Source organism: Anastrepha ludens, chromosome 6, assembly GCF_028408465.1.
Source record: "Anastrepha ludens isolate Willacy chromosome 6, idAnaLude1.1, whole genome shotgun sequence".
Classification (NCBI taxonomy): domain Eukaryota; kingdom Metazoa; phylum Arthropoda; class Insecta; order Diptera; family Tephritidae; genus Anastrepha; species Anastrepha ludens.
The window spans coordinates 69,158,029-69,181,202 of record NC_071502.1 but is presented as its reverse complement, the minus strand read 5'-3'; the positions used below and the strand labels follow the sequence as shown (position 1 = coordinate 69,181,202).

Here is a 23,174-nt window from a genome sequence, read left to right as displayed (position 1 = left end):
TACATGGCCAAAGTTTCTGAGAGATTTGATAGGTGGCAAATTTTTGTCCTGTTAACTCTGTGACAAATTTTGTGAATTTTACAAATTCCAGGTACTACTCTAACATCGTGTTGCGAGGTGTGCCAAACTTGTAAAATAAATAGAGACATATTTTTTGAAACATAGACAAGGTAAAGGATAAAGCTAAGGATGCCCTGAAACTCATTGGAGGATTTTCTCTACAAGGATTCAGCAATTTAATAAAACTAGCTCACCCATGCACTATGAGTAGTAACTAAAACCTATTTTTCCATGAAACCTCCTAGCAGAACTAGAGACTTTTAAGAGAGATCGATGTTGATCAGATAAGCTAACTTTACCTACCCTTTACACTGACACCAATTTCGTGCCCCAAATCCGAGACGATCTTTGCTTTCCACAGAATGCAGCACCATGCCACACAGCCAATCAAACAAATGACCTCGGCTACTGGAAAGCCAGCTGAGCCAGCTATAGGAATAAAATCATATTCTTCATGTTTTTGTTCTATATACTAAAGGCGGCCGCAATGGCCAGGAACCTATGTTACCATTAGCTGAAATGACTCAGCCATCTCGTTAAAAGATGTGTGACATTTCATGGCTACCTTGGAGGTTGTCGACTGCTTTGTGAGGGATTTTGTCGCATGGTACTACAAAAAAAATTCTGACTACAGAAACCCAGGAAGTGTGGGTGGAAATTTGGTACTATAAACTATATTTTGAGTTGTCGGTAATTCGTTTATTGATCAGTTTCTTTTAGCTAAAAGTTTTTCATACTACATAGCTACTCTGAAATATGGAAATTGAGTTTAACTACTGTTCTGAGAATTGAAAAAATGTTGGCATAAGTGTAATCTGACGGAGAGGGATTACTTTGAAGGAGTGGAGATAGACTTGGAAGAACATAGATAGTTTGAAAGTTCAGTAATCTATATATTCTGGGGGTTACATCACTTGGATTAAATCGTTCATAAGCCTGATGAGAATTACAATCTATTAATTTTTGAAATTTAGTGGTATGAGTATTCCCGAAAGTTCTAGTGTTCTAATAATTTACTCATTAACAGAGTGGACGTTACTAGTTAGTTGTTGGAAAACTCATAAATCTATTATATTACTTTTGCGGCAAAAGTAAATCTGGAAATTCCGTAAAGCTGAGAAGTGCGTTGTCGAAATTTTTTGTTTGCATAAATGAATTGGTTTATATTTTGTATAAACATGATGAGAATTCCAGAGGCTTAATAGGTTAAGGTAAAGTTATCTTAAGAAGTAAAAAAATATAAATTGCTTCCAGGCTTGCAATGCTGTACTTAATAATTTTCTAATTATATTTAATGCTTCTTCTAAAAGTGAACACCATTTTTAGGCAATTTTTGTATATAATTGATGACTTTTCAATATTTATTTAAAATATATTTTCTATCTGTATCTGTTCTTCCGGCAATGTCAATTCTAGCTTTTCTGTATTTCTTTTGCACATCACCAAGATCGGATGATTCTATTTATTCGTAGACAGTTGCAAAGTCTACAAGAAGATGACTAATATTTTCTTTAACTTTTAAATGTTCAGATTTGTTTGCATCGTCCAATTTGAGGGTGTTGATTTTGTGGTTTTTAAATTGGCGAATGATGCGCGTGCCAAGATTTATCTCTTCTTATTTTTGGAGATCTCACTTTTGGCAGATTTCAATATTAATATAGTTTTGGTTAATTTGCACGAATATATTTCTATTTTAAACGAGTACTAAAATGACACTTTTACTTACATAGTACTTATGTATGTATGTCCTCATGTTACGTAATTTGCTCACTTAGTAACTCAGCGGTTTTTGAAATGTTGTACGTTTGTTTTATTTATGATTTTTTAATAATTTGCTAATAAAAATATATCAATTTTGGAATTAAAACTGAATTTAAAAATTTTGCTTTTAAAAAGGATAAGCTATGCATAATACAATTTAAAGCCACAAACAATTATATCGATATCATATCTTTATCTTTATCTTTATCTTTATCTTTATCTTTATCTTTATCTTTATCTTTATCTTTATCTTTATCTTTATCTTTATCTTTATCTTTATCTTTATCTTTATCTTTATCTTTATCTTTATCTTTATCTTTATCTTTATCTTTATCTTTATCTTTATCTTTATCTTTATCTTTATCTCTATCTTTATCGTTATCGTTATCGTTATCGTTATCGTTATCTTTATATTTATCTTTATCTTTATATTTATCTTTATCTTTATCTTTATCTTTATATTTATCTTTATCTTTATCTTTATCTTTATCTTTATCTTTATCTTTATCTTTATATTTATATTTATCTTTATCTTTATCTTTATCTTTATCTTTATCTTTATCTTTATCTTTATCTTTATCTTTATCTTTATCTTTATCTTTATCTTTATCTTTATCTTTATCTTTATCTTTATCTTTATCTTTATCTCTATCTTTATCGTTATCGTTATCGTTATCGTTATCTTTATATTTATCTTTATCTTTATCTTTATCTTTATCGTTATCCTTATCTCTTCGCCTTTCATCTTAATCTAGAGCTTACTTTTAAGAAGAGTTTTGAGTTTTATAATCAACTAATTTAAAAGTTGATTAATATTCCTGTCGACATCAAAATATGTTTCAAATGAATGATAAATTTTACTATTTCTCGCTCCACTTACACTTACTCTCTCCAAGCTAATGACCAACTTTTATCGTCTTTGTTGGTACAATAAAGAACAGTAATCAAACATATAGTACGCCATTTATGACACCGACACCTTTTAATAGACTTTGTGCGATGACTTAACATAGCAACATTATCGCAAAATGTGCAAAAATTTCTTTGAAAAATTATTATTTTACAATGCCATTATATCAGTAGCATTCCCTGGATTTTATGAATGAACGTCGAGTGTTAGTAAATAAATTTTATATTCACGTAGAAAAGTAAGCTCTAAAAATCCCATGAAATTAACCCACATGTTTTCCAATATTTATATATGGCAACTTCAGAAAAAATAATACAAGCGCAAAAATGTTATCGACAAAATGTAATTTCTCATTAGTACCAAATCTTTAGAGAAGTGCATGCCATTATAGTTACTTATACATACTTAAGCACAAAACAATATCTAATCACATCATACGGCACACGGCCGATGTTCTTATCACACCGAAACGGCACACGCTAAGGCGCTAAATATGATTATCTACATATGTATTATTAGCACTTATCGAATTTTGCATCACAAAAGAGTTTGCTTGTAGTTGAATTTCATACACACTTGACATAAACTCATTCCGCTTTGTTGAAATGGTGGTGCGATGGTAGAAAGAACAAATAGTTCACACAGGCTCTTTTAGGCGCTTGTCTCCAGCTTCATAGTATCATATTGTGGCATCATTTTAAAATTTATCCAGGACGCTCCACACCACAGAGTCTGTAATGGTTCATTCTCGGTCTGCTAGAAAGTTTTTTTGTCAACATTATACGGTCCAAATCAGAGAACAGACCGAAAGCGAACCGTGGTCGCCTCTGTTGTGTGAATCGCTCCTAAGTGTGTATGGTGTTTGAAAAAGATTTCTGTGTTCAAGTTCACTTAGTATTTGGGATAGTACTATCGAAAGTTCGAAGGCGCACCTTATCCAGATGAGACAGTCGCATCTACACCTCCTCTCCATTTCTACAGTTGAAGTAAGGTAAATCTTTGAATGTTCTATTGTTATGGCGGCCCAAGAATGATAGAAACAAGATTGCGCCTATCAGAGAGCGCGTGACGTCGCATTAGCTGAGTTGCGCAGAGTTGTCAACCATTTGCTTTTCGCAATAAATTTAGTGCTTTTTTATACCCAAAATGCGAAAATATTTAAGTTTGGTGTTTGTTTCTTTTTTCTTAACTCAAAACTACCGAAACGGTAAGTTAAAAAACAACTGTATTATTAAAAAAAAAGAATGTCAAAAAAGGTCACTCTGAGAAGATTTTAGTGTTCATGAAAATTGGTTGGTTCTTATAAAATTTGATATTTTGAAAGTGAAAATTGAAATTTTTACTCCTTTTAAGGTTATGTTAGAATATTAAATCTTCTTCTCTCAACTCTTCTTAACATTAAAAACCTTTGTACACATTTTAAAAAGCGTTTGAATTTAGTGAGTGCGAATTAGAGGTGTAATCGTTTCTTTCTGTCCTTAATACTTAGTGGGACATAGGGCATCAAGAGGTGTATTCATAGTAAAAATAAGCAACAAAATTGCAGAAAATACTGTAGAAACCATAACGATATTTTGACAAAAAGAGTACTTTACATAACCTGATATATAGCAAAAATGTCGTCTTCTTAACAAAAAACACATAAATTAATTTGTACAGAACCATAAGACATTTATTTAAAAAAAACGCACATTTTAAAGACAATTTGTCAATAAAAAATTGGTATTTTATTTTCTTTAAATGGGAATTTTAGTGCGTTTTTATATTTAGAGCTAGGCACCATTGCAGCAGTGAGAGAGAGATTTCACTGCTGAAAGGAGAAGAACACCAACAATAACCGCAATAGCGGGCAATGCTACCCGATGTTAAAAAAAAATCAAGCTAAATAAAACTGAGTTAATTATGGAACTAATTTAAAAAAAATGTATATTTTATAAAATTATAAACCTTACATTTCAATTAGAACAGGCTAGAAAAATGCCATGAAGAAAGAACTAAAACTTCGAGACTAAATAACAAAAAACAAATGCTAAATGAAGTTACGAAAATGGTAATCTGGCGTTACTGGTGCTAATACGACGTCACTCATTGTCAAATTCGCTGAGAACAAAGTAACGGTACCCGATAGGTGCCATCTCATTGTTCTTTTCATCATGATGCGACCAATATGCTATTCATTAACTTCACATCAGATTTGCTTTGTTACCTGCCAGTTAAGTTCCGTAGCCCATCTGCTGTGCAGTGAATGATTAGCAATTTCACCAAACAAAAGATAGAGAGAGAATAGTATTTCTGACATTAAAGGGCTTTCGATCAATTACATGATATAGTGGGATACCTGAACTTTGGGTAGAGTTTACTACGAATAGCTTTCTCGATTTCCTTGCTGGGTCATGTACGACAGAGATCACAGGGAGGTTTCTGTAAACAGTAACCCATACTTATTATTAACTCATAGCGAAATCAGCTCCCTCAGGTCTTTCCGAGGCCATCTTTCCAGGCTATGTGCCAAAAAACGAATTATTTTATTGCTGACGCTTGATGGTTTAGGTTTGTGAGGGATCATTTACCGGAAAATTTGTTTTCCATTCGTTTCTCTCTAGAATGCTTGCAGAAAATTTGTGGTAAAAATAAAATAGATGGGTTATTTTCTCTAACAGTCGTAAGTTTTCTGAAATATCGCTTAGCGTTTTCGCGTGCGCAAAGGCGGGGCGTTTTCAGTCTGGTGCTTTGCAGCTAGCCTGAAGTGTAGCCCTTCCATAGTGATTTACGGAAAGAGAGCTTAAAATATAGTCTCACCTATTGTGAGTGGGAGGCAGAGCTCATGTAACGAGCATGGAATCCAACCTTTGCAATCTTTCCATTTATTTTACCTGAGTCAAATGACACTACTTTTTGTAGTAAACATTTTGTTATATTTTATTTACATAAATTAAAATATTTATATTTTAATTACAGTTTTTTATTTATTATGCTTGCATACTTACAACAGTGTTTTGAACGATTTTTTGCAAATCATCATCAACTTAATAATTGCAAAGAAAATATTTTTCTTGCCGAGTTGGCAAATTATATCTATATATTTATTTTCTAGTTTACAAATTAAGCAGAATACGACATGTGGGTGGGTAACTAATCAAGAAGTTACAAAACAAAAAAAAAAAACGAAAACGAAAAAAGCACAACGACACGTGAAAGAATTTAAAAATAATATTTTCATGTACTACATTTGCAACCGCAGAACAAATTGGAAAAATAATCAAAGGAGAAAAAATTTGAAAATAAATGAACTGGTGGATATCAAAAATTTTGATACATATATGAAGAAAATAGAAAGTTGGCATTAAGAAAATTACAAATGAAAAGAAATATGGATGTCAGTGAGTGAATTAGAAAATCTTTTGTTACAATTTGTCAAAAAAAATTGTTGTATAATTATTAGAAATTTTTAAAGCAAGTACTTTGTGTTAATATTTAAAATACTTGTAAAACACTTATACAAATTTCGGTGAAAAGTTTTCATGTAAAATTTTAAAAATAAATAAAATAGTTTAGAGAAATAGTTGAATGTAAGAAAAAAAAAAAAAAATAATTTATTTAAACATTTAACGATTGAATAAAGATTTTGAGAAAATAATAGGAAATTAGTTAGTGAACATATTTTATGAGTTGAGCTGAAATATTTCATGGAAGTTTGTATCAAATATTTAAAAAAAATTAGTAAAACACCTTGAAAGAAGTTTCGGTGAATATTTTTCATTAAAAGAAAATATATATAATATATAATAAGTAAAATAGTTTTGAAAAGCATGTTGAGAGAATTTTAGAGACAATTTAAATACATTTTTTTTAAATTTCGCACGAGGTTTAATACAATTGTATTTGGAACTTGGGGAAACTATGCAAAATATTTTTATGAAAATATTTCAAGGAGTGTAAGAAATCTAGCAGACGAATGAATGATAACAACAGCTCGCGCTACGGCTATTGGAGTGTTCGAGAGAAAGATTCTGCGCATGATTTATGGACCTTTGAGCTTTGGCGACGGTGAATATAAAGTTTCAAAGGTGATGGATCGATGAGGTACATATGTGAGTTATACGCAGGCATGGACATATTGTAGCGAATTAAGATTCAGCGGCTACTTTGGCAGGGTTTTATCACATGAATGGATACAAAAGCTTCGGCTCTGCGGGTATTCGATACGGTGTTCGAGAGTGGTAGCCGAGGAAGAGGTAGGCCTTCACTGCTTTATAAGGACCAAGTGGAGAAGGAACTATTTAAATGTGTAATTTCTAATTGGCGTCGGTTTGCACGCGAAAGAAACGATTGGCACACTTTTTTTGACTTCGGCCAAAATCGCTTAGACGGCTATTGCGCCGATAAAGCAGAAAAAGAAGACAGATGGTAATTGGAAACATTTGAAAAATGTATTGTGAAAAATGATTCTGAAATTTTGTTATAAATTTAAAATGTAGAAATAAGTAAAATAATTAAGAGAAACAAGTGAGAAAGTTTTAGTGAAGAATTCCAAAAATATTGGAGAAAACAGTAAAATTATTTTTAGAGAAACCGATTAATCAAACTTTTTTTTTTTAATTCTGTCCTACTATTGAGGACATTTTTTATAGAAAGCGAAAAAAGGAATATCAAAGTAATTTTTGGTGAAAACTTTTTATAAAAATATGTGAAAAATTAATTAACTGATTTCGAAATATGGATAATTCTCTTGAAATATGTAAAAAAATGAATGAAAACATTTCGAAATCAATTGCGAAACTTTTAGAAAATTTGTCATACAAATTTTTAAAATTGCACTAAACAACAGTTAGGAAACAATTGAAAAATTTTTATTGAAATTATTTGGAAAATAGACATGGTCTTAAAGAAAACTTTTTACACATTTCTTCCTTAAATAAGTGAAATTTGAGAAGTCAGTGTAGAAAATTAACAAAGAAAGTTTGCAAAAAAATGAGAGGTTTCTACTGCGAAATATTTAATGAATTTAAAAATGAAATAAAAATAATTTAGTAACATGGTTTTAAATAGTTTTCGCAAAATCGATGAAATAAAATTACAAAATTTAAAGAATAAAATAATTTAAATTTGCATTATTAAAATGAAATTTTGAAACTCTTTTCACGTATTTTTTTAAACAATTTTATATTCATGCCATATGCACTCTTGAAAAGATCAGTCTTCCTGTAATACTTTATAGTATAGGTTTTCAAGGAAAGGCCATCGAGTGCTTAAGCCCGAAAAGTTGTTCAGTCCATTTGATCGTTTGATCCACGACATTCGAAATGCCAAGCACAAGCATACAAGTCGATTGTCGACTACCGTGCCATATTTGTGTCTACACCTAAGCATTTGGTTGGTAATAATTTGAATGGAAAAAAGTTGCCGCTTTGACGTGCTTTTCGGAGATCATCCAAAAGAATCGACTTGAAATGTGGAGCAACATTTTGGCGGATTCTTCAAGTTTGTAGTAAAAGACGTCATAAATTTCATCAATAAAACACAAAATTCACCAAATTTTTTAACAAACAATTTAATTTTCAAAAACCAAAATTAAATCTGAGATCATAATATCTTAAAAAAATACTGATATAAAATTAGTAATCAACTGACCCAATTACCAAGTCCCTGAGTAATGAATTTCAAGCCAGACCAATTTTTAACTTTTCAACCTAAATATTGTATAACGTTTGCACTTACGAGCTTTATTTAGTTTTTTTTCAGTGAGTTGAACAATTGATTTCGCCTAGAAGATGGAATTATCTCGTGAAAATTTTCGTGCGATAATTTATTACGTTTTTCGACGTAAATTATTGAGACTGGAGTGCATTGATCAACTTCAACAGAGAAAGTGCTCAAATTCATTGGAAGCGACTTCTTTAGTTAAAAACCAGGCCATCCAAAATTGGTCGCTGAGCCCGAGAATCCGCATAATTTTAATTTCTGCCCGATGCGAGATATTTCAAATAACGTTGGATTAAAGAAAAAAGGTAGGTCATAAGAAATAATAAATCTAAGTAACCTGCTAATAAGAAAGCCAACTAGCATCGCAAAAATTGACACCTAAGTATCGTCAATTCAAAAAGCGCGTTGTTGATCTTAAGTGAATAACTTTTATAATCATTTGAAATTTTTCACTTACATTTTTTCAAGATACGTTTTACTTAAGTTTAAGTAATAAGTAAAAAATCGACAATTTTTATTTTTTTGCCAAAAAAAAATTCGTCTTTTTTGATGAAAATATAAGCAGAAACGAAAAGTAGTAACTGTTATTATCGTTACTTTGATATATCATTTCTTTTTATCGGTTAAGGGGCTATTCGGTTATTATTAGACTACTATCTACCTGTTTCTCATTAATGAAAAACCATTAGCTCGATGTCTCGAAAACTACATCAAAGCAAAAAATTATTTGGAATTTCAAAAATAAAATAATCTGTAAAACGAGAAACATCGTGAGCGGTCGTTGTAGTGTTAATAAATCTTAGATTTTCTACATAACATCTACTAAACGAGACCCCTTCACTGTGACAGCTGGCAAAACAAAATACCAAAAAATCTGCTAAAGGCGAAACTCGAGTTGAATCCATGGATATCGTATGGATAAACAACATCAGGACAATGTATATTTCAATCAAGATACCCATTTACACGTCAATTAATTCATAACTCAAAAAACCGAATTTTCGAGCAAACCGGCTTCAAAGTTTTCAATTTGCAAATGCCTCCCTAAGTAAAAGTAAGAAAATATTTTCAAATAATAAGATACTGTTAACAGATATCGCCATGAATTTTTTACTACGCAAACAAGAAAAGCTTATGATAATTTCGGCACACGTAGTAAAAAAAAATGGTATGACTCTTTCAGGTAAATGAGCGATATACGAAAAAGATGTATTGGGATGGTATTTATTTTTGGCCAATACTGTATTTATACCGATAATTTGTATTTGAAAAAATATAGAGGTTTGAAGCTCGGACGAATTAAAACGTTTTATACTCTACACAACTTTTAACTAAATGTATTTTTGCTTGAAGCAATGTTTTTATATCGAAATTCATAGTTTGAAAATGGAATTTTCTACTCCTGTAAAATGTTAACAAAATTTTCAAATAACTGTATTTTCGCTGTAAATATTTTGTTTTTGTACCAAATTTCGTTAATTCTATTTTATCAGTGGTTCAAAAATCATTTTTTTTCACTATTGCTAAACAAATTCATTTTTGCTTCAAATATTTTTTGTTTTTATCGAAATTTCATCATTATTTTTTGGTCACCAGTTGTTGAAATATAATATATTTATATAATATGTTTATTTGTAAAATTTAAAATACTATTAGCAACCTACCTTACAACGAGAATCGCATTTGCATTAAGTTTACTTTAAGAATTTTACTCGAGTTTTCCGTTGCGCGTAAAGACAGTCAAAATGATGGGCAGTAGTGCGCCATATGTATGTTTATATATATTTGTTTTTTTCAAAAGAGCCTACGATGTCGGGTGTCAATTTAAATTCTAATAAAGAAAGCAGCTCGGAATATTAAATTATTTATAACAGATATAAAAAAACATTCGCTGATAAACCTACTTATAAAAAAGATGGAACCTCTAACTTAGTATCAAAATACTAACTACTCATTCCTCACAAGTACTCACACGTGCACTTGCATGTGTCCGAACAACATACACACGCACATACATGGCCTTTGAACGTTTGTTAAAGAAGACATAAAATTGGATTTTTAAATGCACATCAACGTAATTTGTTGTGGCAATAAAATTTTGTTAATTAGTTGCATGCAACAATTTGTTGCAATTTTATGCACATGAAACGGAAGTGCTCGAGCAAAGCGCAAAGTTATAAAGAAAAACAAAAAAAAAATGAAATAAATCTGTCTGCTATGGGCAACTGATTGCCAAAGGAAGGCAAATTGAAATTTCAAATGTCAACACGTCACTGAAATTTTCTCACAAAGCTATAAAGAAATAAAAAATCAACAGTGCACACAAATTTTGGCCAAGCGTTTCACACCTTTTATCCACAAAAACATAATAAGCACAAATGCGCGATAATTGAAAATTTTTTCTTTTATCATTTATCAATTACTTTAGCAGCAAAGATTTTTGAAAATAAACGTTAAATAAGTTTTTAGCACATACAACTCAACCGCACCGTTTACTAATGATTTTTCTGTTTTTATTCTTATTTATTACGCTTGCACTTTTAACCGCATAAGCGAGTTTTTCGCCCAAATTCATTTAATTAACTGTTCAGTTATTTGTTCTCCGTTTTGCCGCTGTAAACCGTTCGTTGCATCTGCTGGTCGAACACCAACTGAATTTTCAAAACCGAAATTCACATTTAGGTAAGAAGAAGGCAAATTTCCAACTTTGATAGCGCGACCGTCGCAAACTTGCGAATTGCGTTTGTCGACCGTTCAACGACCAGCGACCGGCAACGATACGAACGCTGCAACAGCAACTTGCTGTTGCTTGTTGCCACCGTTGATTGGTATATTTGTTGTTGGCTTGTTGCTGTTGGCTTTTACTGTTGCTTCGGCTGTTGCTGGACTTAGCGCTTGCATGCATAAGTGTTGGTGTGTATGCGCTTATATGAGTGTGGACTGGTGTGTGTGTGTTAGTCGTCAGAGAGACTCATTTGCGTCAGTGCTTCCCAAGTGTTACCACAATCATCACTAAAGTGTGTGTGTATGTGCTAAAATTAGTGTTATATGATTGCTAAATAGAACTATACGATGGCTCAAAAAATGAGCAGCTATTTTTATTTTTTTTATTTGATTCGATATTATTTAATTTCCCTACCCAAATGTCCAGAAATGGTACATATAGTACAAAAGAAAATTTTAACAATTGGGACTATTGCAAACCCGATAATCCTAATCTATTAACTGGTACTAGCCTACTTGTGTAATGAATATGGATTCATGATTAGTTTATATATTTTACGGACGAATAACTGACGACTCTTAAACGATAGAAATTGTGAGTACCTCCGCTACAGCTTTTTGTTAGTACTTTCCTGTACAGAGTGGCACGAGTCACAATTGATCAGAAAACTAATATATTTTACTCGAGCCTTGAGTACACAGAATGAAAATACGAAAACTAACTAAATATTTGGATACCACTAAAACTGATCCTGATTGTCAGAAGTTAAACTGGATGTAAAAGTACACACAGGGGGAAAAAATAAAAAAAAAGGTTTAACAAGCCTGGCCTTGCAAAAACGTATCGTTCAAAAGAACGAACCTTAATTTACAAACGGATCTGTCAGATAGTTTTGTTTGAAACAGGCACCTACGAACGATTTTTTGTAAAAATGGGGAAAAGAGAATTTCGTGCTCTCGTTAAACACTGTTTTATTACCAAATGAAAACTTGGAACTTATTTCATTTGCATATTACAATTAATAATATAATATATTAATATTTTCGAATTAATCTTCGTGCCGTTTCATAACCGTGAACAAATGATAGAAATAATGAAAAGGCCATAGTCGAGGCACTGTACTTCTCGTGGTGAATCGAAGCCGAAGAAAGTCAACATATGGCTGTTAGTCAACAAGTTTCTAGCAACAGTTTTTTAGTATGCACATTACCATCTATTGCCTTGCAAGGGATAATGCAATCAGCGCCGTTGTGCAAAGCTGTTGGTTTGATTCGAAGCCGATTTTGAGCTTTTGTCGTGGAAAAGTGCTCTTCCACCAGAAAACCGAACTGGTCCGCAGTCGCAAAGGAAAAGTTTCATTAATTAGTTTACAAAGAAGTTACATAGTCAAGCATATATTGCGATTTTACAAACATGATTAAATGGCTTGGCAGTAAAAAAATTAGATCGAATAGAGAGGGCTACAAGAACTCGTATTATTTGTAGCGCAGTAGGAAATTTATGATCTCAGAGGTACAATTTCTGACAGTTTTGCTTCTATCCTAGCAAATATTTTAACTGTTTTAGATTTAGCTTTTTGCTCTCCGAGAAAGTTTTGTTTTTATATTTGCTGCTAAGTATGATTGTACGAGTATAAGTCGAAAGTCTTAAGAAGGTGGAAACGAGTCTGCATAATTACGTTTCTTCGTTTTCATTCGCGTATAAAAATGCAATACCCTTAAATCAAAGGGATGCGGTAATATAAATAATACGTTTTTTTATTCAAATTTGTTATTATAACTCTGAATTATATATGATATTGGCACGTACCCCATTTTTGGGTGTTTGACCGAGCTCCTCCTCCTATTTGACGGACGCCGTCTTGATGTTGTTCCACAATGGCGGAATCAACAGCTTCAAGCCGACTCCGAGTTTTTTCATGGTATATCTAAACACATTGTCAATTATTATTTTTTTGTTTTTCCTGTTCCATAATCTTCGTTACTAGTGCCTTTTCACAATATAGTGCAATTCTTTAAAATTAAAATTCTACCAAATAAGGAAATAAATAAATAAATATTTTATTAAATCTCTTTTTTGTATACACTCAGCATGTTAATTCCCGCTTTGACTGTTATTGATTATTACTTCCACATTAAAAATATTTTTGTAAATAATCAAGCGCATAAATGCATTAGAGAACCACTGACATTCAATAATACAAATGACATACACCAACACTTACATCCACACACTACTTATCAATACATACTACATACTGGCAATGAAGCAACGTGTTGCAGGCAACATTATGTGCTGTGACTTTTTGGGCGGGAAAGCACTTCCGGCTTGCTAGTAGTTGCTGTCGATCTATTGTTTCTGCGTTTACTGCGACGCAACATGTTGAACTGAAATGTTGCTAAGCCAGCACGTGCTTGTCGATTGTGACGCTCTCGCTTTCGCTCACTCTCTTTACGTATTGAGGTGCGTATTTTTTCTTAATTAACTCAATCGGCGGTGCGTTTAAGCGAAGATACAATAATTAATATTTATTTATTAACTTTTACATTAAATACTTTACCCATCTATGTCTAATTTACAATTAAATAGTTTGGTTTAATATTATAATTCTTAATGGTGAATGTGGAGTCAGACTTTCACTATTCAATCCTCTGCAATAAGCAAAGAAATATATTTTGCTTCAAAACCGGTACAATTCATCTTAAATACATATAAAAGTTTGGTATGAATAGATAAGTAAGAAAAAAAAATTACTTAATCTATTTTGGTAGCTCTTGTAAAGCAGTATCGATAAATTTGCTTTGCATCATGAAAATTAGGTTTAACATTTTACGAAAAGTTAAATATTCACATATTAAGTGAGTTAGACTTCACTATCGTTCGTCTATTTGTGTCCATATCAAGGGACTTTAACAGTTGTTTGTGTGAATTAGCGTTACTTATTTTTGCAAGACCCCGAGAGGTCCCCCTGTTCTTGGTTCGTCTAACTGAAACTATTGCTTGTATTAAGTACTCAAGGGTGTCGATTCGGAGCATTTGTCGTCGAAACATTCACCTTCTAGTTTTCAGTTGAATATTGTTACTGAACTAGAACTTGTTGGTTTTTTTTAGTGAATCCAACAATGTGGGCTTGATCAGAAATTAATGGCAGAAGAGTTTATATTCTATAATATAAAAATGAATCGCAAAATGTGTTGGTACGCGCATAACTCAACAACGCATGGACCAATCTTAACAATTCTTTTTTTAAATGTTCTTTGAAGTCCAAGGATAGTTTGTACGGCGAGAAAAATTCGAATAATTTACGAGAAACCCTAAAACAGCCCTTTTCTTTTTCCCATACAAATATTGCGCGTTCGTGTGTGTGTGTGCGCGTTCCTTTGTATGCGTGTTCGCGTTGGAGGATCTAATGCGTTCATACAAAAGTGATAATATCGTGAACCCGACCAAATTGAAAAGTCAAAAAATGTAAGAGCTATAGATTTGATTGGCCTCGCAAAGAATATTGTTTGTTTGTTTTAGTTTCAGAACGAGGTAAGGAATAATTTAATTCACAAATAATAAACAAAAATAGTTAAGTAAATTCGAAGAATAATCATGCGGGGGTGAACAAATCCAAACATATTTTAAGAATACCAAAAGATAAACATATTTTAAGAAGAACAGAAGACAAACATATTTTACAAGATCTACGGAGCAATCATAAGCCATTTGGTGGTGCAATGATTTTATTAGCAGAAGATTTTCGTCAAACATTGCCAGTGATTCGACGGTCAACGCCAGCTGATGAACTCAATGCATGTTTAAAGTCCTCCAATTCGTGGAAACATGTCAAGGTATTACGCTTGAGCAAGAATATGCGTGTCGAGTTGCAAAATGACCAATATGGAGACATATTCTCTAAACAAATCATTGACATTGGTAATGGCGAATTTCCTATGGACACCTTGACTGATTGTTTTTGTCAGTTAACTCGATCAAAAGATGAACTTATTCACAAGGTGTTTCCAGTTGTTGCTCAAAATTACAAAAACCATGATTGGTTGAGCGAACGGGTATTTTGGCTGCAAAAAACATAGATATAAATGAATTAAATTTCAAAATTCAAGAACAAATTACAGGCGAATTGAGGATATATAAATCAGTTGATTCGGCTTCAAACCAAGATGATGTCGTCAACTATCGCCTGCATTTTTAAACGTGCTGGATTTACCAGGATTGCCACCGCGCAATCTTCAATTAAAGGTTGGATCGGTAGTTATAATGTTGAGAAATATCCACCATACGCGTCTTTGCAACGGAAAAGAAAGTATAAAGGAGAAGACGTTTGGATACCACGCATCCCAATGATTCCGACTGATGTACCATTAGAATTTTTTATAACTTCTGATTATTCTCTAATGGAGAAAAAAATCAACAAAAAATATAATATTATGAGAAATTTTATTATACGAATTAAGCTATTTAAAAAAAAAGGTATTTTTAAAGTTTAGTTCATTTCCTAAGTCGTCAACGTTTTTAACTTCGGTATACTGTTGGTGAAACACAGCACCCTATCAGACGACCTTCAAAGTGGTTTGCCCAGTATTTTTTAGCAAGAAATACTTTCCTCCCTGGTGGTGCAAGACGCTGACTGACTCGAAAAAGAAGGTTAGAAGGGTTTTTAACGAATGCTACCATACTAAAAATTTTGAATATTACCGTGTAATTTTAAATGAATACAAAAAAGCCATTAAATATGCAAAACGCAACTCCTGGAAGAAGTACTGCGAATCCATTGATTCCGTGAAGGATTCTGCCGGGCTAAGCAAGATACTTTCGAGAGATCACTCCTGCAGAACTCTTATAAAAAGGAAGGAAGGGGAGTGGGCTGAATCTGCAGAAGGATCTTTGACTATCCTGGTAAATAATTCTATTACTATTACCAGAAAATTCTATTATCGCACGTCACATTGTCGACTCGAGTCGACAGGACAGCCAGCTGACAGAATCACGTGGGCAATAAATAGTTTTCAACCCTTTAAATCTCCTGGTTCTGACGATATCTTGCATGAGATGCTTCAGAAAACAAGCACCTCGGTGGTTCCTATCCTGCAAGAAATGCACTTGGCGTGTATTGCTTTTAAACACGTCCTCGCCAGCTGGAAGAAAGGGAGGGCTGTTTTCATACCCAAGGCAGGGAGGAGGGGCCATGGACTTTAGACCTATGGATTAGATTGATTGATTTATCATCGAATCTAAATTATCATCGTATTTCTCCGCACTTCAAACAGGCCTCTATATCCGCAAACTAGAGTTTTAGGGTCGTGCTAGGGCAATCTTTCCAAATAGGCAGGATTGGATCGAGAGGAAAATCTGCACCGAAGCTTGCACCTCTGTCTTCACTGACGGTTCCAAAATGGAATCGGGAGTCGGAGCAGGGTTTTTTTCTAAATCAGCCAATTTATCTACCTCCTTTAAACACGCGGCAAAGCTAGGGTTATCATTTAACCCCCATTGCAGAAGCTGTGGGGATCTTTCAGAGAAGGAGACTGTTGAGCATTTTCTCTGTAAATGTCCGGGTTTGGCAGCTGGACAATTAAGATCACAGGGTGCTTCTTTCTTCTACAGCCTGGGCCAGTGCGCCAACCTAAATCCCGTCAATCTTCTTCACTATATCAACAGTTCTGGCTGGCTGTAAATATCTGCCTGCTGAAGGTCTCATAATGGTATCAAAACGGCGCTTTAGTGCTACTTGAGGAGTGCCAGACTGGCACTTGAACCATTTCACCTACCTGTTGCATCCATTTATTTATGAAAATCTTCAACTTCTTCAAATATTTTGCTGTAGATGCACGTTTCACTTTTGGACCTTTAGGGTGTGTACATAGGAACACTGTTTCAAATGGTTTTTTATATGCAGAATTAATTTTGTAAAACCAACTTACGCTTTCTAAATTTCTCTCAAAATTAACAAATTGCACAACGCATATTGCGAAAAGTACACGTTTTTGGTAACGAAACTCTAAGTTTGAATCTTCTATTAGACAAACTGTGTGTTAGCCGTTTATTAGCCTTAATCAAAAAGTTCCCGGAATATATTCAGTAAATTCTAAATATATGTAAGTTTATTGCTCCAAAGGGATATTATAGACTTCAAAGTACTCATTATCAAATGCAACGAACTTGTGCCAGCGTTTGATCCAGCTCTCGAAACATTTCTAGAACTCTATTTTCGGTTTAGCCATCTAGCCGTCAGAGCCGTCTTCGATTTGTTTATTACTTCCATTTCCGTAGTTTTTTGATTCGATCAAACAGAACATAAAAAAATCAAAGGGAACCTTATCAGGTGAATTGGATGGCTGTTGGTGGTATTCCTTTCGTTTTGGGTCGAAAATTCACGGATAATGATGGCACTGTGCGACGGAGCAAGTTGTTTTCCCACAAATTATTTCTTTTGTGGCGAATTGCTTCACATAAAACGTCTCATAACGAGCAAATAATAGTCTATCAATTGTTTGATCTTCTGGGGAAAACTTATGGTGAACAATACCGTTGTAATCCATAAATCGCTTTTGATTGAAAACGATGTGGCTTTTTTGGTCTTGGTTCATTCGCCTGATGTTTGGATTGCGTGTCGTACTCATAAACCCACGTCTGGTCTCCAGTAATGATGCGTTTGATGAATGTTTGGTCCGATTCAGCCTTAAAAATCAAGTCTGCTTTCCATCCAAATTATATATAGATCCGCGTCAGCATGGTTTTATCTGTGGGCGCTCCACAGTTACGAAACTCGTAGATCTTATCTTTTGAAAAGAAAATCGTTTGTACAAATTAAAGACACTAAATGCTATAAAACTGCAGACTCAGAGATTTTCCATAAATTCTTATTAAAAAATTGAAAATTTTAATGAAAACTTGATGAATTTTCTGAAACTTTGATTGACAGGCTTTTATTAAAGAATGAACTATGTTTTTATGAAAAATTATATTAATTTATTTATAATTAATTTAAATTACAAAAAAAATGAATAAATTTAATATTTATAATAACAAGGGATGCGTGGTTTTGTTTTTCGACGAGTGTACCAGTAAGATGATAGCTCGAACTTGAAGGATCCTGTATACGAGTATAGGCAGATGGTTAATGTAAAACACCAATTTTTATTTTAGCAGAAAATTGCGAATTTCTAACTTGATAAAAAAATCATAGCTTTTCCTTGCACTTGTTGAAAAGTGCAAATGGTTTGAAATTCGTATAATGTTTTTATCATTTTCGTGCTTGGTGTGCATAGCCTCAACCATTTTGCTCAATCATTACCATTACTTGTTGGACAAAAGAGTTGCTGGTGATCTTCAAAACCATAGAAAACCAAACAGACTCTCTATGCATTAGCACAAAGCAAATGAAACGTCTCTTAAAGTGTACAGCTGTGAGCACGAAAATAGCAGTACCTTAAAAAATTATTTTGCAGCCATTTATTTATTCCCTATAAATCATACAAAAGAAAATTTCAATACCAAATATCCACGAAGGGTTTAGAGATTTCAGATGTGTAGAGTTTATCTCAATATTGAGAGCAGATAGAAGATCTTAGATAGAACTACGAAATATTTCTTCCTGTTCAGCAAAAATGATTTCAAGCGCAATCTTATTTATGAGAAACCCGCAAAAAAGGAGAAGGTAAATGAAAAACTTCCCTGCAAGACGATCGCAGAATTGTAATATAAAATACTCCAAAGAGAATGCCATGAAGTAAGTCATACAAATTGAAAAAGAGGTGAACATGTAAATGTATTTTATAAATTTATATTTTATTTGAATCTCTTAATTTTTTATGAATGGCCGTTTGCCCATCTCACCCTTAGAGTACGTTTTCCAATTTGCTATAATTGGCTAATTCAGATTGAGGCTAAGTGTAGAAAGAGAGAGACATGAGAGCCATCTTCACATCTATCAATCAATTCTGCCTACATCCTTTCCATTGCAGAAGGTATAGCCGAGATCCGAATTCAAAGTTGAAAGTGACTACTTTGTCACTCAGAAGTCCGCTACCCTATTAGTACATCACTGACGGCAGCGCTGTATACAAGAAATTTGAAAAAGTAAATCAGTTGTTATGTCCCTACCTAAACTCCCTGATCCCCTCATCTCTAGACGCTTAATTAACAAGGTAGCACGTTTTTAACTCAAAGTAAACAAATTTTTTTACACTCGCACTAAGCCAAAAGTCGGCAATAATTTTTCCTTATATGACTGTACATAGAAGACTACAGAAAGCTAGATAAGCGGCTCGCAGCCTCTCCTAACACCAAAACATAAATTTGCAAGAAAACAGAATTTGCAAAAAAACATGCTAGCTGGACAGCTGACATGCTGCGTAATATTTTATGGACTGAAGACAAAATTGATGGCATAATGGACACCAATATTTATGAGGAAATAATTCAGAATGTTATGTTTGCCGTATTGCAGAGGACATGATTCTAAACACACGAGTCGGACGGCTAAGGATTGGTTTCGCTTAAATAAAATTGTGGTTATGGAATGATCAGCGGAGTCCGTCGATCTCTATCCCATCGAAAATCTGCGGAGGGACTTAAAAAGTACTGCACACAATGCCAAACCGAGTACCAATAACTACTTTGGGAAATTGTTAAAAATGCGTAGCTGAAGATTGCGAAGCAGCGATGTGAGGCATTGGTGGACTCAATACCCCGCCGTTGCGCTGGCATAATAAAAAATTTGGGAAATTCAATACTAGTTTCAACTTTGTATCTAAAAACTTTGTCAATACAGTTTTCTTTAATTTTTTTATAAGCTTGTTGAGAATGCGCGTTTTATATGACCGCCGCTATTTTAATGTTAACCCTGAATTTCTATTTTTCGTTATAAAATTTTTTGTTTTTTGTGTTCATTTAAAGAACAAAATAACGTTTAAAATAATAATAAAAACGTTCTAATCGCAATCTATGATTTTTTATTTTACGTATCTGATATTTTTTCTCACTGCTGCTTTCGTGTTCGCAACTATGCTTGCTTTTGCTAAACACTCCATTGGCAAGAGCGACTTGCCACATAACGATTGTATCGCCACAGCCATACAATTGCATGCTGCATATTGTGGCCGGAAAGCACTCCTTTGGTGCCGCATGAACTTTAAATCGCATTTGTTGCAATTATACGGGATATTCAACACATGCAATGCCAACAATTGCACATGAGTAGCAACAGCCGTGGCTAACAACAATCATGAGGCGACAACAACAACAAAAAACGACCGCGGCAATATCATAACTTCATGTGCAACACAAAATACATATGCACATATATACAGATAAGTGTGTAAGCTATATTGGCTGGCATGCAGCGGGTAAAGTAGCTCATTAGATGTGCTTTTCAATAAATTTTTGCTGCGAAAATGGCAGATTCATTCATTGGTTCATTCATTACTTTTGTTGTTATGTTGCATGGGCTATATCATTACTCCTCGCTGGATATCACTAATACACAACAGCAACAACCACAACTACTATGCAACATTATGCAGACATATTGGCAGCAGTAGTGGAGAATGCAAGGCAATCTGCTGCAGCGGATATTTGTTGCCTTTTTTGCACACAACGAAAGTGTAGTTGTTTGTTTTTTACTTTTTACTTTCGTTATTATTATTTGTCCACTGATGACGTTGCAAGAAAATCCTATCGGAGAAATCATTGCGCTTAATATGTGTGCAACACGCAAACGCTCAATAAAATTCCTTTAACAATTGACGATTTTTCAATTGGATTTTCGTTTGCTTGTTTTTAGTGACAGCAACAGTGAATTCAACAAGTTCATATGTGCGTACATACATACCCACGTATGTGTGTATTACTCTGTTGGTTGTAGAGAGCAACATGCAACATGCAACTTTTACAAGCACCACCACACAAATGACGTGTTGCAGGTCGGTTTGCTTGTGTGTATGTGTGGTGTGGCGTGGCTCAGTGTGCCGTTGCACTTTACCGTCTAGCGGCTGCGTGCCTGACAACCGTCTACATTAAGCTCCCCCCACTTTCCGCATCCTTCCTAAAACGCTGCCTTTTGCCCACCATCAGTCGGACGCCTTTGGTTTTGTCGGTGCCACCGCCACCGCGAAATTCGCTTCCACAAAATGTTGCCGAGCATAGAAGCTACATACATGTGTACATATGTAAGCAGCCACTTGTTGGCTGGCCATAGAGACTTTTTGTTACATTTTCGTTGTTGTTTTTGCAATACTTATTCAAGTATTTTGCTATTTTATTTGTTATTGTTGGATGTGCTCGTTTTTTACACTCTTGTTTTTGTCCACAATGTATGATAGTTGATGTTGTTGTTATTATTGTTTTTGTTGTTTATGTCTTACAGCTGCTATGCGGCAAGTATCTCGCAATTAGATCTAAATTATAACTCTGCTAATGCTATAAAGTAATCATTGTCTTTCATGTTGCTATGTTGTTTTACTTTGTACGCTCAATAATGCCATGACCATGTTGTTTTCGCTGTTGTTCGTATTTCTATGATTGTTGCCGTAATGTGCTGCTCACGCTAATTTGGCATTTTGTTGCACTTTTCATGCTTACTAGTTGCACACTTTGTATGTTCCCTATACCCGCACACCTTCACGCAAATGCCCATACTTAAAACAAATACAGATACGTGTGCGAGTAACCTTGACAAGTTGGACGAAATTGACGTGTCTATGAAAACTAGTCCGAAACTACTTCCATTTTAAGATACGGAGGTACGATATAGAAAACCTATCCAACAGCTCCATGAAATATTTCGTTTTTTTCAATATGACCAACACTATTCTAACAAAATGGCATCGCGCGGAATAGCTCCGAAGATTTTCATAGAAATGCATTAAGTCGCGCCCCCTACGCTTTTTCCTTGCTTCTGTGAATGGTATTTTTTCCGCCTCGACTTACCATTTATTCATCTCTTGCCAAAGTTTCTAAGGGAGCGCAAATAAAACTCAGAGTCACTGCCTTTATTTTTTCAGCCATATCAAGTTTGTTTTTCTGGAACACTGCCCTAAAGGAAAAAACACTTCTTGCTTAGTATTTTCTTCTAAAGCTGCTGCTTGTAGATTTTCACTTGTACTTCTAGGAAAATTAAGTAGTGGAACCATTATTGTTACCTTACAACTTCACAATAAGGTATTATGGAAAGTAAATATAACTACATCAGGAATTCTACAAGTAACTTTATATGCAGATCCAGAAGCATTCCAGTGTTTCGCTAAAGAAAAGTTTTTGTGAGGCCGAAAATGTTTTCGCACGCATAATTATAGGTGCCAAAACTGAAGACAAAAAAAAAATCAAGGGTTTATTGATCACTTTCTTTGATTCCCGAAGTTAAATCCACTGCGAATTCCTCTCGGTAGTAAGTGAGGATATTATGTGAAAGTAATAAAACGTTTGAGGAGGAATACTGTCGCGAAAGGTTAGAATTATATAGAAAAATGTCATATGGAAATCAGCTTTCGTTATTCGCACAATACGAGTACTTAGCCACATGTGGCTGATTTTTTGAATTGGTGTTTTGTCCTTGGAACAAAATCAATAGTGTTAGTAAATAGTTAAGTAAAAATAGTTCAAATATTCTATACCGTCTTTTGGAACAGAGCAATGCTTTTAACAATTTCTCTTTGGGTTTGTTTTTTCTTTGAAATTGAGATTTGAAAGGTCGATCCCAGAAGCACTGAGAGCTTTGGTAATTCCTAAAACACTCGGGCTAAAAAAGTCATTGTTTTTAAGGCTCTGGAAAGCTCTGTCTACCAGTCAAAGAGGAAAGAAGAGAAGTAATGGTTAATGGTTGTAAAGGGTTAAGGTGTGGCTCTTTAGCACTGCGACCATATTGATCTATTGTGCACCCTATGCTGTCTATTGACTGTTAAGTATGCTTATGAATTGTACCAGCTCCTTCTGAAGGAGTGATTGAAGGTCTTCATCTGTAAGCATGAACTTGTTTAAAAACCTTTTCCTTCTATGCGTCAACCCCGGACA

General features: G+C 33.8%; 1 protein-coding gene across 2 annotated transcripts in view; it reads right to left on the bottom strand.

The window, feature by feature from the left end:
* The window catches only part of LOC128866953 (uncharacterized), a 108,171-nt gene extending 97,103 nt beyond the window's left edge, over window positions 1–11,068 (bottom strand). Inside the window, exons 1-2 of one of the 2 annotated variants that reach the window (XM_054108023.1) lie at window positions 10,911–11,068; window positions 10,099–10,265 (exon numbers count right to left, since the gene is read on the bottom strand). The gene's annotated coding sequence lies outside the window, so the exon portion shown is untranslated. Of the gene's footprint in view, window positions 1–10,098; window positions 10,266–10,782 lie in introns of both variants that reach the window. The other variant, XM_054108024.1, reaches the window with a different exon arrangement.
* Between the last annotated feature and the right edge of the window lie 12,106 nt (window positions 11,069–23,174).